The sequence below is a fragment of the Myodes glareolus genome, chromosome 1, assembly GCF_982192425.1.
Source record: "Myodes glareolus chromosome 1, mMyoGla1.1, whole genome shotgun sequence".
NCBI lineage: Eukaryota > Metazoa > Chordata > Mammalia > Rodentia > Cricetidae > Myodes > Myodes glareolus.
The window spans coordinates 112499810-112516795 of NC_142026.1; the positions used below are offsets into that span (position 1 = coordinate 112499810).

Consider the following 16986-nt stretch of genomic DNA (forward strand, 5'->3'; position numbering starts at 1 on the left):
CTTCATATTTCTTCATATTTCTCACTTTTTTGCACAAATCCCTCTGGTGTTCACATTTCCCACCACACGGGGGCAGCCTTGTTCCTCAAGTTCTGCTAGTCGGGCGCAGAGCTCTGTCTTGTTAGGGAGTTTGGAGGTCTGAGAAGGAAAAAAACAACCTGAGGGAGACCAGCATTCTAGAAGGAGCTAGTAAAAAAGCCCCGAGGGCTCGCTGACCTCTAAAGTCCCTTCTTCTCTTTATCTGTGACTACTAAGGAGAGGTGACGGTGAAGCTGGGTTTCGTGAGCTTGGCCAAACCCACCACACTTCCTTGTAATGAGGTAGGATAGTGAGGGGTGAGCAAGAGGCTGTTCCCAGCATTTTCCAGAGGGAAGTTGAGAAAACTGTAAGTTCAGCAAACTTTTGTGAAAGTCCAAGGGCCTCCAGGACAAAAAGAACAGACGTTAAAAGTGAAGTAGAACACAGGAATAATGCAGTCAATGTCCATTCAATGAGAGATGGCTTAAACCCAGTCCTTCCTTATGTATTCAATTCATCTACCAGCTGGGATGAAGCCCGACAGAATCGGCTGCTAATGGAAGCAACTTTGACAGCTTTTTGGAGGAGAAGCACAAAAACATACCACCCAATCAAGGCATAGTTTCAATTGTTAATTACGATTCTATTGCAACTGAGTAATATTGACTGAGACGTAGCAGCCTAAATGGTGTTTGAAGGGAAAGAGGAGCTGAAAGAGGATTTTTAAAGGTAGCATTAAAAAAAAAAAAAGAAGAAGAACTTACTTTTATGTGTGTGTGTGTGTGTGTATTTTTGCCTGCATGTTTGTGCATGCACCAGGTGAATGCAGTGCCCATGGTGGTCAGAAGGTGCTGGTTCCCCTGGAACTGGAGTTGCAGGTTACTCTGTGGGCCTGAGACCTGAGCCTGGTCCTCCGCAAGAGCAGCAAATATGCTTGGCTGCTGAACCGTTTTCCCAGTTTTCTCAGCCCCAAAGATGGCTTTCTTTTGTCTTCTGCAGACTTGCTTAGGACACAGACTCTCATTTCATCTCTGTTCATATGTGGTCCATCTGAGGTATGTGTACTTTTTTCTTTTAAACAAGTCTTTTTAAGATGTGTGTGTGTGTGTTTGTTTGTTTATAAGTGTTCTATCCACTTTATGCCAGAAAGGGGCATTAAAACCCATTGTAGATGGTTGTGAGACACCTTGTGGCTGCTGGGAATTGAACCTCTAGAAGAGCAGCCAGTTTTTTTAACCACCAAGCCATTCTTCCAGCCCCAGGTACACGTATTTTTAAGTGAAACAGGTGATGTCATACTTAAACAATGCCCACCCGCAAAGGGAGCCACATTGTCCCTAGATAACTTTCCTGGTCACTGACTGTGGTGGTTTGGAAGAAAATGGCCTAGGAAGGGAGCGACATTCTTAGGCGGAGTAGCCTTGTTGGAGGAAGTGTGTCACTGAGAGGTGGGCTTTGAGGTCTTTTTCTCAAGCTTCCCTCAGAGTGACAGTCAGCTGACTTCCAGCTGCCTCCTGATCAAAGCATAGCCAGCACCATGTCTCCTGCACACCTCCACATTCCCCATCCTGATAATGGACTTAACCAGACTTAGCCTCCGAAACTCTAAGCCACCACCTCAATGCGTTGTTTTCTTTATAAGAGCAGTCATAGCCATGGTGTCTCTTCACAGAAAACAAAACAAAACAAAACAAAAAAACCTAAGGCACTGATTATTTTTGCTTTGGACAAAATATCTGAAGTCAATATTTAGATTAGTTTAGTGAGAAGATGACGGTATTTCTGGGTACAAGCTATGAGTCATGCAAAACAAGTTTCAACCCTGTCCTGCCACTTAGGAGTCTGGCTCGGCAAGAGCCATTTCCTCATTCCCATGGAGAAAGCATGGTGGACAGAGAGGTAAAGCGTCACCGAAACCTGAGTGCAAAGTGCTGAGCAGAGTTTCTGGCACAAAGTGGTTAACAAGTGGACAATATTACCACCAAGAAATCCTTCCTTCGCTTGTGTTTTACCAGTTTCCAGAGATTTCTTTTAAAAGTTAGTATTATGTGAGCTACATGCATGCAGCCCCCACAGAAGCCTGGAGAGGACATCGGACATCATGGAACTGGAGTTAGAGAGCATTCTGAGCTGCCATGTGGGTGTCAGGAACAGAACCCCAATCTCTACAAGAACAGCCAGTGCCCTTAACCTCTGGGTCTCCTCTCCAGTCCCCTCTTGGATTCTTTAATTGATATTGTTGGGTTTTCCAAATGATACCATCATGTGCAAAGCAAAACCCCTCACTTCAGCCTGCTTTTATTGCATTTTTTCTTCTCTCTCTGTATTGGCTAAAAGTTCTAAAAGAAACATGCGAAAGTAACGGGAACCTCGTGTTAATAAATACTCTGCTGGTGCGGACTTTGGGTTGTTGCAAATACTGAGGCCAGAACAGGTGATCGGGCCTGATTTCTACCTCATCCCCTCTGTACCCAACAAAGATAAAATCTAGCCTGACTTTTGTATTTTCAAATGTTTAGATTTTTAAACTACTTTTCATTTTTACATGCACGCTTACACACTCAATGTTTGCGTAAATGTGGAGGCCAGAGGCCAAAGTCAGGGCCTTCCTCAATCACTCAGCACCCTTTCCTTTTCAATTACATTCTAGTTATTTAGTGGGTAGTGTGGTGTGGTATGGTGTGGTGCGTGTGTGCGCATGTGCCACTGCCTGAGTGTGGAAGTCGGAGGCCACCCGGAAGGAAGCACGTCTCTCCTACCACACAGATCCCAAGTTGTTGTTCTGTCTAAGTGTGTCTGTGTCTGTGTGCATGCGTGTGCACACGTGTGAGCTTGTGCATTTGAGGTATATGTGGAAGTCAGAGGACAATTTTAAAGGCTCTCACCTTCGACCTTGCTGTGAATTGGCTTCTGCGCGGTGTGCGCCAGGCTAGTCGGCCTTTTCTGGCTCTGCCTCCAGTCTCCCCACACCACCACGCGGGACGGAGTGCCGCGATCACACATGTACACCACTGCATCGGGCTCTTCTAATGTGGGTTCTAGGGATCTGTGTCAGGCTGCCGGGCTTCTGAGAAAACTCTTTTACCCACTGAGGCGTCTTGCTGCTCTGACCTTAGTCTGAGACAGGGTCTCTAGACAAACACTGAGTCCACCGGACTTAGCTTGACCGGCTTGATTGGACACTGAACTCCAGGGATCCTCCTAGTACACTTTCCCAAGGATTACAGTGCAAACTGCTTTGATATGAGTGCTGGAGCTCGAACTTGGTTCCTTATGCTTATTTGCAAATACTTTACTGACTGAGCCATCTTCCCAGCCCTTCAGGAAAAACATCTTACTAGACTTTGGGGCCTTGCTTCAAAATAACTTTTTCATACATGCCTCTTGATTTTCTTAGGTCTGGAATTGTACTCTCTGTCATCTTTAAGACGCATGTGACATTCAATAGTAAACTCAAAATTAACCCATGTGTTTCTGTTTAAACTTTGGTTTATTTAGTCTTTATTATTGTACAATAATCTTAGTATAAACACACTAATTGTTTTCATTCTATTTGGAAGAAATTTTGGGGTTTTTCATACTTTTTGCTCTTGCTAACGACGTAGCTCTGAACATTTTTGTATATTACATCTCCATATAAGAGTTACCCTCATGGTATCTAAAGAGATATGAGACCAGGCATCTCTGTCATGCTTTCATTTATCCATTTACTAATATTGTCATGTTGCTACTGCTGGAGCCATTCCTCCGCTCCTTTTTCTCCCCCTTCACGTCCTTCTCTTTCCTTTTCTGAAATAGGGTCACTTGTAGCCCAGGCTAGCTTCTAACTTGCTGTGGCCATGTAGCTGAGGCTGTCCTGGAATTTTTCTTGCCCTCCTCTGCCTCTGCCTCTCTCTACCACCATGCTGAACTATATCAGGTTTCTTCCGAAATGCTTCCAAATCTCTTTTTATTATTTTTCTACTGACTTTGTTTGGTTCGGTTGATTGTTTTTTGTTTGTTTGTTTGTTTGTTTGTTTTTGTTGATTTGTGCAGGCTTATACAAGCTAGAACACTGGACACACCCTTTAATTTTAATGTAAATTATAATGTTGTTTCTGCGGATTGTGGCTTATCTATCCACTTAAAGGTATTTTTTTTCATGAACTACAGACTTTATTTTTAGCCTTTCATAGCTTACTTATTTTATAATTAGCTTTGTGACTTCTTTAAAAATATACCCACCAAAAACCACATGTCTACTTTTCTTTTATGGTTTTGTTTGTTTTTTTGTTTAAAAAGGTTCATCCTCAACATCCTATCAAGTTTGGAATTGTCCTCATATTGATGTTCTCCCATATGGTATGAAGCAGGTGTCTTATTTTGTTTCCTGTGTAGATAAGTAATCTACAGAACCGTGGTGTAGCACCTGATGTAAGCCCAGCTTCTGTGAGTAAGTGAGCCTGACATTAGGCTCCATTCACTTTCTGTAGTTGGTGTGTCTGATTCTGTATCAGTTCTCATCATGCGGCTTTGTAAGGAACGTTGCTCACACGCCCAGCCTAGTTCTCTGGGAGTGTTTGCCAAGTTTCCCTAAAAGTCCATCTCACTGGGATCCAGACTGGGATTATGTTAAACTGTGTGTTAGTTTGGACAGTGGATAAGAATGACTTCTGTCAGGTACTCAAGTTTACCTCTCTAATAAAGTCGTCTCTGAATTTATGTACAACTTTGCTAATGTAAGTCAATAATCTGACTTTTACATAAAAGATCCAATGGATCCAATCAATAACATGTTCCTTTACTGCAACTGATCCACTGTTTGATGCTAGTAAGTGTGGGGTTGGCTTACCCTCAGTTTGTAGTCTCATACGTCTTACTGTCATCGCCTGATGTGGGATGTCCTTCTGTATGTGTGTTGCTTTTATTGATTGATGAATAAAACTATTTTAGCCAACGGCTTAGCAGAGTAAAGCCAGGCAGGAAATCCAAACAGAGATATGTAAAGAGAGTAGGTGGAGTCAAAGAGATGCCATGTAGCTTCCAAAGAAGAAAGATGCCAGAACCTTAACAGTAAGCCACAGCCACAGTTAATTTAAGATGTGAGAGCTAGCTAGAAATATGCCTGAGCCATCGGCCAAACAGTGTTGTACTTAACATAGTTTCTGTGTAATCATTCGGGTTCGGGCAGCCAGGAAACTTAGTGCAGTCTCTGTTTACAATTGCCCACATTGCTCCTGTCACTTCCAGCAGAGGATGCAAAGCCAAAGTCTGAATCTCATAGATTCTCCTAAACGTGACTGTATCTATGGGAATCTGTTTTCACCACACAATTTGAAGAGCAGGAGTATCATGTGGCAAGGTAGTGAGGTATAAGTTTACCTGCACTGAATTCGAGAATTCAGCTACACTCCATAGGCTCTGAGAAGCTGTTAAAGACACGCGGATGCTTCAGAGTCCCAAGCTACAACTTTGTTGAATGGTGCGATCTGGGTGTTCCTGTGTGGCCCTCAGATCCCATCCCCACCGGCACCCAGAAACACATGCTGAAATCTAACCAGCACACGGTGCTGATACGAGGTGGAATTTGGGGAAACAAATAGGATCAATGTCCTCAAACTTCTCAGGGCCTGGGAGATGGCTCAGAGGCAAAGATGCTTGCTGTACAAGTGTAGTTGCCCAGGACCTTATAAAATCGCTGGTGTGACAGTAGTCACCTGCAACACCAGCACTGGGGGTGTGGAAACAATCTCATCTGGAGAGCTTGCTGGCTGGTACAACAACCAGACTGCCCAGCCTAAGTGGGGAACTCCAGGTTCAGTAAGAGACTCCATCTCAAAAAAAAAAAAAGCAAAAAAATGTATATAAATTCAGAGACACACTGCTTCACTAGATAGGCAAACTCAATTACCTAAAAGAGGTCATGTTAATCTACTGCCTGAACTGATGTATAGATTTAATCCAGTTTCAGTTCAGATCCCAATGAGACTAGGGAAACTTGTCAAACACTCCTAGAGAATGGGGTTGGGCACGTGATCAGGGCTCCTTACAATGCCGCATGATCAGGCAGATGGACTAGAGAAACTGGATTGGGAGCCAAATGTCAGGTGGAGGGCAGCAGGGCAAGAGATCTACTCATAGATGACCTCTGATCTCCACATGTACACACATGAATGAGCACAATTACACACACACACACACACACACACACACACACACACACACACACACACACACACACAGAGTTAATAGTTTTAAGAGACCTGCCTGGCTCTTTACCATGGAGAGGAGCATCTGTGAACTGCTCAGTAAGCCCTTACCAGGCACCAATTCTGCCAGAGCCTTAATTTTGGACTTTTTAGCCACTAGAATTATGAGACACACATTTTTATTATTTATAAGAATGATATAGCATTTTGTTACAGCAACCCCCATAGACTAAAGTGGTGGGATTTTATTTATTATTTATTTGTTTGTTTGTTCATTTATTCATGTATATGTTGAGGTGGGTCTTACTATGTTGTTCATACTGGCTTTGACCTCTCAATTCTGTCTCAGGGTTCTCAATGCTAAGATTACTTGTGTGTGGTACCACACTGTACAACTAACAGTCTGTTATTCTTTTTTTTATTTTTTTTTATTTTTTGTCAGTTATCAATAAATACCTTTATTCTGTGTGTGTTTCTTTTTGAAGGCATTTCCCTTATGATAAATTGTTGTCCGGATTCCCTAATTTCCTGAGAGTTTCTTTAAAAGTCACTTAAAAAAAAAAAAAAAGGAGGTCCACACGAAGAACCCTGTCCAATGATTTGATGCTCATTGAGCCTCCCCTAATGGACCTTTCTACTTCAAATAGTGTTTTATTTCATGGTGGCTAGCTAATACATTTAAACAAAGGTAATTTCTTTTGAATATTCTATATACATGGCCATATATTCTATCAATAATACTTTTAAGTCTTTGTATCTTTGATCAGTTTTCATTCTATGTGGCTACTTAGTACTCTCCTAGAGTACTAACTGGAAGAAAAAAAATCAAAATTTAGCTTCAAGCTTCCTTAATGAATTTTGATGTTTGTGTGTCCTTATGAACCTTCATTACAATTAGAATATCAAATACACCCATCGCTCCAAAACATTTTCTTATGTCCCTTCAGAATCTTTTCTTGCCATTGCTGAGTGTCATCTCCAAGTAATTCCTAATTTATTTTCGGCCATCATAAATTATTTGAATTTCTTGAAACTTTATGTAAATCCTAACATGTACAATGCGTCAAGTTTTGCCTAATTCCCACCCCCTTATCATAACCATGATTATCTTGAGATTCAATTATGTGGTTGCTTTATCGACATATACCCTTTTAGCTTCCGTAAAGAAGTCCATTTTAGGCCGACAAGGCAATTTTCGACACCAGGGGAGCCTGGTGGTAGCCATTTGTACTGTTTCTTAAGTTTGAGCTTATTTTATTTTGATTTACAAAATAAAACTGCCAGGAACACTAGTGAGCATGATGCCTGAAGTATGCTCTCAGTTTTAAGACTTAGAACAACACAGTCAGATTTAATGTTCTACGGGACAGTCAACCGCTTCCTAGTCCCTTACCTGCCCTCGCAGCCTTTCCCATCCATGCTAACACTTGAAGGTGCTGCAGTTCCCCTTGTTGTCTTATTTGTATTTCTTTACTCACTGGTGACAGCTTATCTCCTCAGTGTCTGTCCTTCTGCGTGTCTTTAGTAAACCGCCGGCCACAACTTTCCTGCATTGATTGATTGATGCCTCTTTATAATTAGCCATCGGAATTCTCCATTCGATATAGGAATTGCAAATATTTTCTGTAAGTCTGTGGCTTATTGTCTCATTTTCTCAGTGTTTTTTTTTTCAAACAGCAGGCATGCTTAATCTTTATGAAATCCATGCTTTAGTCTAAAAAATACTCTTTTGATATGAGAGATTTGCCAAATTTGACATCATAAAAGTTTTCTCCTAAAAGTTTCTAGAATCCATTCTGAATTAGTTTTATATATAACACAAAGTATAGATTAAAATTCTGCTTGGCTTTTGTCGTTGTTTGGGTTTTGGTGGGTTTGATTTTTTTTTTTTTTTTGGTTGTTTGGCTTTTGTCCTTGACTCCCAGTTGATTCCAGGATCAGTTTGTAAGAAAATCATAACTCTGCTATTTATCTCAAGAATTTTGCATATTGATTACAACTCGTGGTTATTTTCATGTTAGCAGCAAATAGTTCTAGATTCATAAAATGAATTCACAAAACTGCCCAAAAATGACACAAAACAAGTGTCATCTGAACCTGAAATTTTCTTTGCAGAAAAAGTTCTGATCATTGATTTATTAACTTAATATTGAGGAAATGATTGCCTAGGAGTTGGTCCTTATCTATTATGTTTTCAAGTTAATTGGCATATAGGAATGTTTATGGCATTTTTATTTTTAAAAACTGAGTTATCTTTGTAATAATCATTTGCACATTCTCTTGTCTTTTATTCAGTTACTCTCAGGTAAATGATAGTTATAAATGTAATTGTTATTTTTTGTTCATTAAAAATGTTTACATTAAAATAAATATATAAATATATCCACACACATAAATATATAGATGCAAGCTTCCAAGTATTTTTAGTGTGACTTGAGTATATATGATTTCAGGGCTGGCCACTTTGTATCAGGTAACTGATTGCGGTCTAACCCTTGGGAGAGGCTCATCCCTCTCCCCCCCCCCCCCCCCAGCAGTCATTAGTTGCCTGTAGTTCTTTGTCTGGGTGAGGATCTCGTGAGAATTGCCCCTTCTGTGTTAGCATGTCTTTTGATACTATCGTTGTTCAGGTCATGCTTAGGCACTCTTTGCTTTTAAGAGCTTTCTCACTTAACTAACCACATTCATTTGGCTTTGGTTAATTCTGAGCGCCCTATTGTTTCCTACTTCTGCTTTCAATCTTCATGTCTTCATGTTTTAGATATGTCTTGTAAGCTGCATATAGTTGGATTTTGTCTCGTTCTGTTGTCCTTAAACAAACTTAATATTTCACTTCTAATTACAGCCTTAAATCCATATACTTTTATAGCTCCTGTGCATAGTTTTCTTCTACCTGTCCATTAAACACTTCAGCTGTCTGTTGATTGGTACGTTGTGTGTGCTGTGTATGTGTATGTGTGTGCACGCACATGCACGGGGGAGGTGTTGTCTATGCATGTGTGTGTGTACAAGTGTACTCAACCTTGCAAGTGCACATGTCTTCTCTATTGTTCTCCAACTTCACAGACTCTTGCTGAATCTGGAACTTGCTGTTCTCCGCTAGCCCTCTGGCCAGCAAGACTCTGGGCTCCATCTCTCTCAGCCTTCCAAGACCTGGGTTTGTAAGTATGTCCTTCACACTCAGTTTTTTAAAGCAGGTGCTGCAGATCTAAACACAGGTCTTTGTGCTTGGGAAGCTAGCACTTCACTCACTGAGCCAGCTCCCTTCCCCTTCCTTGACATTTCTATTGATTCTTCCTCACACCGCTGTGTATCTCCAATTGTGTGTTGAAATCTGACTGATTATGCATCAATAGTAGTGCTTGTAAATGTCTTCATCGGTGACATCTGAAGCCTAGTAGGACTCTACCTTCCCACAGAGAGACCTGAGACCACCTTACTCAAATTTGAAAGAAATTCCCTGCCCTCCAAGGTTCTAGAAACCAGTATCAGAAGCTTGTTCACTTTCTGTTCATTCCTGCCCCAGGATACAATCCCTTCAATGTCCTAGCTAGTGTCAGGCAGCCCTTCGGTTCAGCTTCCTACTTTGTGTAACCCCAGCCAACTACACTGAAAGAGGAAATGAAAATGAAAGTTCAAAATCGGCAGAGCATGAACTCTTTCTAGCGTTCTTCGCTCCTCATCATGGTTCTCTGATCTTGAGTCTCACGGCTTCCTATTCTCTCCTTAATATGTGTTTTTAAGAAAAGCTTCTACAGCCCACCCTCAGCATTTCAGATGCCTTCAACAGTCTGCTTGATGAGTTACAAGAGTCTAGACATCCCATCCTTCCTTCCCGAGTCGTTTTTGCTATCTTATATTTTTATTATTTCATCAAAATGTTCACATTTATTGGCATGAAGTTGTTCATGGTGTTCCTTTTATCTGTTTGGTCTTTGCCATATATGACATTTGCCAAGCCTCCTTTTTCGTCCTTAATTGGTTTTACTGCGGCTTTATCTCTTGTTGTTCTTGGTCAGCCTCTTTCAGACATTGTCTATGTTATTGCTTTTTATCAAAAAAAAAAAAAAATTAACAGAATCTTCTTTCTGTTTCACTGTGTCTTGAACTTTGGTTCATATTTTTCTACTTTCTAAGAGAGTTTCTTTGTCTTTCTTTCCTTCACTTCTTAAATAGGATGAATTCAACAAATTTCAAGCTTTGTTTTTTAAAATAAAAAACAAATTAACTCTCTAACTGAATTTTATTCAGAGACGTCTACTAGCTATCCACTCTGATGTTCCTTTGTAAATATCTCATTTTATGTATGTTGACTTCCCATTGTATTCATATTTGTTTTTAATTTTGTGAGAAGTTAAGATGGCTACTGTGAATGGAGACTGCACTTCCGTTTCCTGGCCGCCCAGACCCGAATAATTGCACAGAAACTATATTAATTACCACACTGTTTGGCCAATGGCTTAGGGCTATTTCTAGCTAGCTTTTATCATCTCAAATTAACCTATTTTTATTAATCTGTGTATCACCACGAGGCTGTGGCTTACTGGTAACATTCTGGCATTTTTCTCCCTCAGTGGCTACATGGTGTCATCTCTCTCTTCCTCTCTCTCTCTTCAGATTTCATGCCTGACTTTACTCTGCTAAGCCATTGGCAGAAACAGCTTTATCCATCAACCAATAAAAGCAACACATATACAAAAGGACGTCCCATATCATGTTACTAATTTATTTTTTAATTTCATGTGCATTGGTGCCCTGTCTGCATATATGGCTGTGAACCACATGTGTGTAGTGCCTTCAGAGACCAGAAGACAGCACTGGATCCTCTAGTTACAGATACTTGTGAGTTGCCATGTGGGTGCTGGAACCACACCCATCCTCTAGAAGGGTAACAAGTGTCCTTAACCATTGACTCATCTCTCCAGACCCTGGCTAGTAGATTTTATGCTAGAATTTTCCTGGATTTCTACCTCCCCAAATATCTTGTTCTCAAATCTTAGTCTCAAATGATTCTCATGTCTCAGCCTCCCAAGCAGCTGGACTACAGGTGTATCACTATACCTGACTTCTTTTTCAATTTTCCCCATCTTCCTATTCTTTTGTAGTGTGTCTGTATACATATGTGTGTGCTGCTGAATGTATATCTGTGTTTGTTCATGTGTGTGTGTGTGTGTGTGTGTGTGTGTGTGTGTGTGTGTGTGGTGTAGTAGTAGTAGTAGTAGTAGTAGTAGTAGTAGTAGTAGTAGTAGTAGTAGTAGTAATAGCCGGGGACAACCTCTACGTCATGATTCTTCAGGTCTCTCATGACTTGCAGTTTGACAATTAGGCTAGGCTGACTAACCCCGAAACCACCCTTGGACATACCTCTTTCTACAGACCCAGCCCAGGAATCACAGGTGTGGGTCACTATGCCTGGCTTTTTAATATGTTGTAGGAGACTCTAACTTAGGAACCTATGCTTGTGTGGCAAGAGCTTTATTGACTAAATTTATGCCCACTGATCTAAATATTTCTGTTCTTGAATATACCAAATTTGAAGATGATAAAATTCTTTTTCTGTTTACTCATTTATCTAATCCACAGAATAATCTTTCAACTCATGAGCTGGCTTAGCAGGTAAAGACTCTTGCCACCAAACTTGGTCACTAGAGTTTGATCTCCAGAAACCATTTTATCCAAAAAGAGAACCAGTTCCTGAAAGTTGTCCTCTGACTTCACACTCACACCTTGCACAAGGACTCTTAAATGCATATCTGCACACATACATATCACTCCACAAGTACTTTTAAATGTACATCTACACACACACATACACACCACGGCACAAGTACTCTTAAATGTATGCACACATACACATGAGTGCAAGCACTCACGTCTAGTAGAATATAGTTGGATTATTTAAATTAATCACAGTTATACTTTCTGTGGGACAGGACTATTTACTCCATTGACTCACATTATGATTGCAGGAATTTACAAGTTATTTCTAATTTCTGTTTATTTATAACTTATTTCTGTTTGTCCTATTCTGTCTATTTTATCCATTCTTGTCTCCGGTACATTTCCGTATTCATTTCATTTGTTTGTCTTTTTCTTCCTTCTACTGAAGGGATTTTGTGCACTGTTGTATTCCCCTGTGGGTAGTAATGCTTGAGTTTGCTTATTTAACAAGACATGAAATTAGCCCTCCCCACAAAGCACAAGACCTAAGGACTCTTCTATCAACCTCCATTTCCTCCAACATAATTGCATTGCTCAGGATGTGTAACTAAACTTCTAGTTTAGAAATAAAGTGGTAATTTCCCCACCACTAGAGGGTAAAATGCATCTTCAAGATAATTTTCTATGTATTTTAAAGTAATTTTGGAACTAAGAACAGTAGTGCATGCATTTAATCCCAGCATCTGGAAAGCAGAGACAGGTGGATCTCTGTGTGTTCAAGGCCAGCCTGGTCTACAGAGCAAGTTTCAGAACAGTCAGAGACCCTGTCTCTGGGAGGAAGGAAGGAATTTTAGAATTTAACTTTGGTTATTCATTTAATTTATAAAAATGTTCAACTGTATTTTTTAGTTTAGCAACATGTATTTACTTCCTTGCCCTTCTGAAATTCAATTAAGTTAACAAAATCAATAAAACATAAAAATTACAAATCAGGCATGATAGTTCATAAGTAGAACCCAGCACTGGAAGGCAGAGAAGTAGAAGGGTTAGGAATTCTGGGTTATCCTTGGTTACATAGTAAATTTGAGGTAACCCTGAGCTGCATAAGACTCTGTCCCCAAAAAAAAAAATGAACAAAAGAGCTAATGCTTGCATTCATTTCTGAACAAACTCACATCCAGTCATGTGCATCCTTGCAGTTGGTTAATTAAATCACATGTCAAAACTTCTCAATAAACAAATAAAGCTGTTAAACAAATATAGTGAGACCCTAACCACTGAATCTGTGGCTGGAACCTAACTTGGAAACAGGAACTTTGGAACTGGAATGAAATCTTCAGGTGAGATCACCCTGAAGTACAGGGTAGGTCCTCAAGCCAAGGGCGTGTTTCCATAAGAAAAAAAATCTGGGAGGAGGGGATGATGGAAAAAGATGCAGAGATAGAGGGAAAGAGACAAGAGTGATATAACACAAGCCAAAGAATGCCAAGCACTGCCAGGCAGCCAACAGAATGGAGAAGAAAAGCATGTAACATATTCTCTCCCACGCCGTATGAAAGGAACCAATCCTGCTGACACTTTGATTCCAAATTCCTGGCTTCCAGAATGATTAGAGAGCACATGCTCCATGATTTCCAAGTCACTAACCTGGTGATTTGTCATAACCACCTTAGGGAAACAGCCCAAGGAGCAACTTGAACATAGAGTGGAAAGACAAAGCCACCATTGGTATATGCAAACAGGCACACAGAGCAATAGCAAATTAACAAGGATGCTCTGGCCTTTGTTTCTACAGCTCTTGTCTGGTGAGGCTGTAATTGATACCATGCCTCTTCATTTTATCATTCTGTATTTCCAATACCCTCAGCCAGAACTTCAGCTGCTAAAAATCCTTTGCCTGTGAAGCAACCCAAAATGTTTGGAAAGACCCAGGTCCTCAGATACCTTGTGTTTTATTTTAGGTCGTTGCCATTTTCCCTAATATTGGTGGCACTAAGATGATGGCCTTGGTCCAGACTGTCTTCTGGCCTCCACCACATAGAAACAAGCAAATTTCTTCCTAAAACATTGGTATCTGTTACGCTGTGTAGTAGAATAGTTCCTGTTTAGCCTTTTGCGTTCATTGTGTAAAGAACCCAAAATAGCCAGGGCGGCAGTCTCCCTGCTGTCATGTAATCAGTGTTGCGTCACCTGATAGAAAGCACTCTCCCCTGGGCCTGTTTTCTGAACCTGCAGCAGCCAAAGTTCCCAGGCAAAGAAGAAAATGAGGAGGTTATTAGATGGCACTGTAAGATAAGCCATTGTCAGGCCCACGTCTTGATTCGAACATTGCTTTTTATGGGCGAGGCGGTGTGATGTGACCTGAAACCAGAATCCCATTTTTCCGAAGTACTATCTCCAGCTGGGATCATAACTCAGTTTTCCATAAGTCATTTCACCATTCACTTAAGCCAGCTGCTTCCCAGTGGTGTGTGTGGCCAACCCAATTAATTCCTTGCTATGAAATGAGTGGTCTGGTCAGAGGTAATGTGGACTGGAACACACTGATGCTAGTTAAGGCATCTTGTGAGCTCACAGATAGTGGAGCTGGCAGAAAGATTATGAGTAGTAAAAGCAAAACCGTTTCCAGAATATGTGATCATTCCAATCAGGGTGAATCTTTGTTCCTTCCATGATGGAAGAGATCCAGAATAATCAACCTGCCACCAGATGGCTAGCCCATCGCCCCTGGGAATGGTGCCATATTAGAGACTCAACTGCTCTTGACAGATTAAGCACTTGGCAGTAGTGTTGCCAAGGTGACCCCTGCTAAGGGAAAGTCCATGTTGCTGAGCACATGTATAGCCTCCTTCCAGACAACTCTGCCCATTCTGCTTAATGGTCCTTTCGTTCAGCAGTGAGGTGGCTGGACAAAGACACTGACCGTCATCTGGCTAGTGTGCTCCTGTATCTCTGCCTGATGAGCAGTCTTCTCTGCGGTGGGCATTTGTAGTGTGAATTCAGCTGGAATAGAAATAGTTTTACAGTTTGTACCTGTTCAGAAAACCCCCGTATAATTCTTCCATGGACTTCCCTGACATCTGTTTCCCAGTCCTGTCTCATTCCTTCCAAACTGTTGACCTTCTAGACACACCATTAGCACCTGGTTTTAGCTCATTCCAGTTATCTGTCAGTCATGTTTGTGTTTGTGTTTGTTTGTCCTAGACAAGCTCTTGCTATGTTACCCAGGGTGGCCCTGACTCCTAGACTCAAGTGCTTCTCCTGCTGTAGGCTCTGTGAAGATGACAGATGCATGCCATTGTGCCAGCTTTATCTTTCACTTTTGGCATACTGGACCAAACAAATACTGTTTCAGTTTTCTGACTTGGAGACTTCACCACTTGTCCATCAGACCCCTACAGAGGGCTGGGAATGTCACCTGGGATACCGCAGGTAGGTTCTAACAAGGTCTTCTTTCTCCACTACAGGATTCTATTCGGGAACATACTGTAAGAAGAACCCTTTATTATCATCAGCATTCTCAACCAACAGAAATCCAACCTTGTGGTAGCTACTACAAAAAGGGATTAGAAGGATCTAGGTCAGTAGTTCTCAACCTGTAGGTTGTGACCCCTTTGGTGTGGAATATCAGCTATCCTGCTTACCAGATATTTACATTATGATTTATAACAGTAGCAAAATTTCAGTTATGAAGTAGCAACAAAATAATTTTATGGTTGGTGGGGTCAGCACAAGATAAGGAACCTTATTAAAGGGTCACAGTACTGGGACGGCTGAGAACCACTGCTCTAGAGCCCTCTTTACCAAGTAGGAAGAAAAATGAATTTAGAATTGAGAGGTAACAAATGAATTTATGGCACAAAGTTCCTATCTAGTTGGCCAGATCGGGTCAGAAACCCACTTCTCTAATAATTAGGGAAGTTTTGTTTGATTGTTCATAGACTGGGAGCCAGAAGTGAGAAGGACTTCCTCAAAAGAAAGAGGAGCTCTCTTCCCAAAAGTAGAAAACTAAAAAAGGTTCCAAAGAAAACGTGTTCCTGGGCTACTCAAATGGGTAAAGGCACTTGCTTCTAGACCTAACAGCCCAAATTCAATCCCAAGTATCTACATGGAAGGAAAGAACTGACTCACGAAAGGTATCCTCTCACTGTGTGCTGTGATGTAGGGGCTGTGTGCAGGCACGCTGGCTCATGCGCAAACTCACTCACTGACAGTTCTGCTCAATGCCAGTCAGCTCTCCTGTGTGCCACCACAAACATGCCCCTCATCCTCAGTAGCAGAAAATTCATCCAGCTACCGAATTTAAGCTCAAATTCAGAAATCTTTGAACACCGTCCACTTTGATCGGCTTCAGTTGTGGCCAAATGATGAGTGATGAATTCATCGTCACTCTACAACTGTGTGTGTGATAAAGAAGATGGAAACAAATGAGGAAGAGCAGCACATGACGGGATGACCACTGTAAACTCTTCCCAAACAAGAGGAAAGGAAGCAAGAGCTGCACATCTACAGCAGGACAAGATCTCCAGTCACCCACTCAGAGTTTCCTTGTGTCAGATTCTGTCTCAAAAACCCAGTAAGAATGTAACATAACTCATCTTTCTACTTGAAAGGTCTGAAGCCTGGGGACATTGCCCTTGAAAAACGGACCACCTTCAGCAGCCTTTGCGCCCTTGAGAACTTTCTAGAAATGCCTTAGAACTTTCCATGGCTGTCAGTTAATGACATTTGAGGAACTCCATCAGCTTGTTACCAGAAATCTCAGAGACATGAATTTTGAGTCTGAATCTTCCCTTCTAGTTTCTATCTCTTGGAAACTAGCCAGTCTCCAGTGGCTCTTGTCATGGGCTCTCTGGGAGGTAGGAGAGGGGACATGCTGGTGTTATGAAGCTAGGGTACAGCATCGTACTCTAGTCTATATGTCGGTTCCCACTCAGCTGGTGTAATAGGAGGGGCTGTGTTTATGGTAAGCGGCATAGAGCACTTTGAGGTGGACTCCTGAGGAATGAGGGATCTCTGGCCCAACTACTCCCTGGTCTCCCCAATCATAGTTTACACTAACTTGATGGGAGACAAAAAGCCTAGTTGCTCTAATTGGCACAGTAGATACCTGATGCCA

General features: G+C 41.3%; 1 long non-coding RNA gene across 1 annotated transcript in view; it reads right to left on the bottom strand.

Moving 5' to 3' along the window:
- Positions 1-16986, bottom strand: part of LOC148123556 (uncharacterized) — a 21232-nt gene continuing 4246 nt past the window's right edge. The window contains exons 2-3 of the long non-coding RNA XR_015739164.1: positions 14791-14870; positions 1-138 (exon numbers count right to left, since the gene is read on the bottom strand). This is a non-coding gene — a long non-coding RNA (uncharacterized LOC148123556). The remainder of the gene's footprint in view (positions 139-14790; positions 14871-16986) is intronic.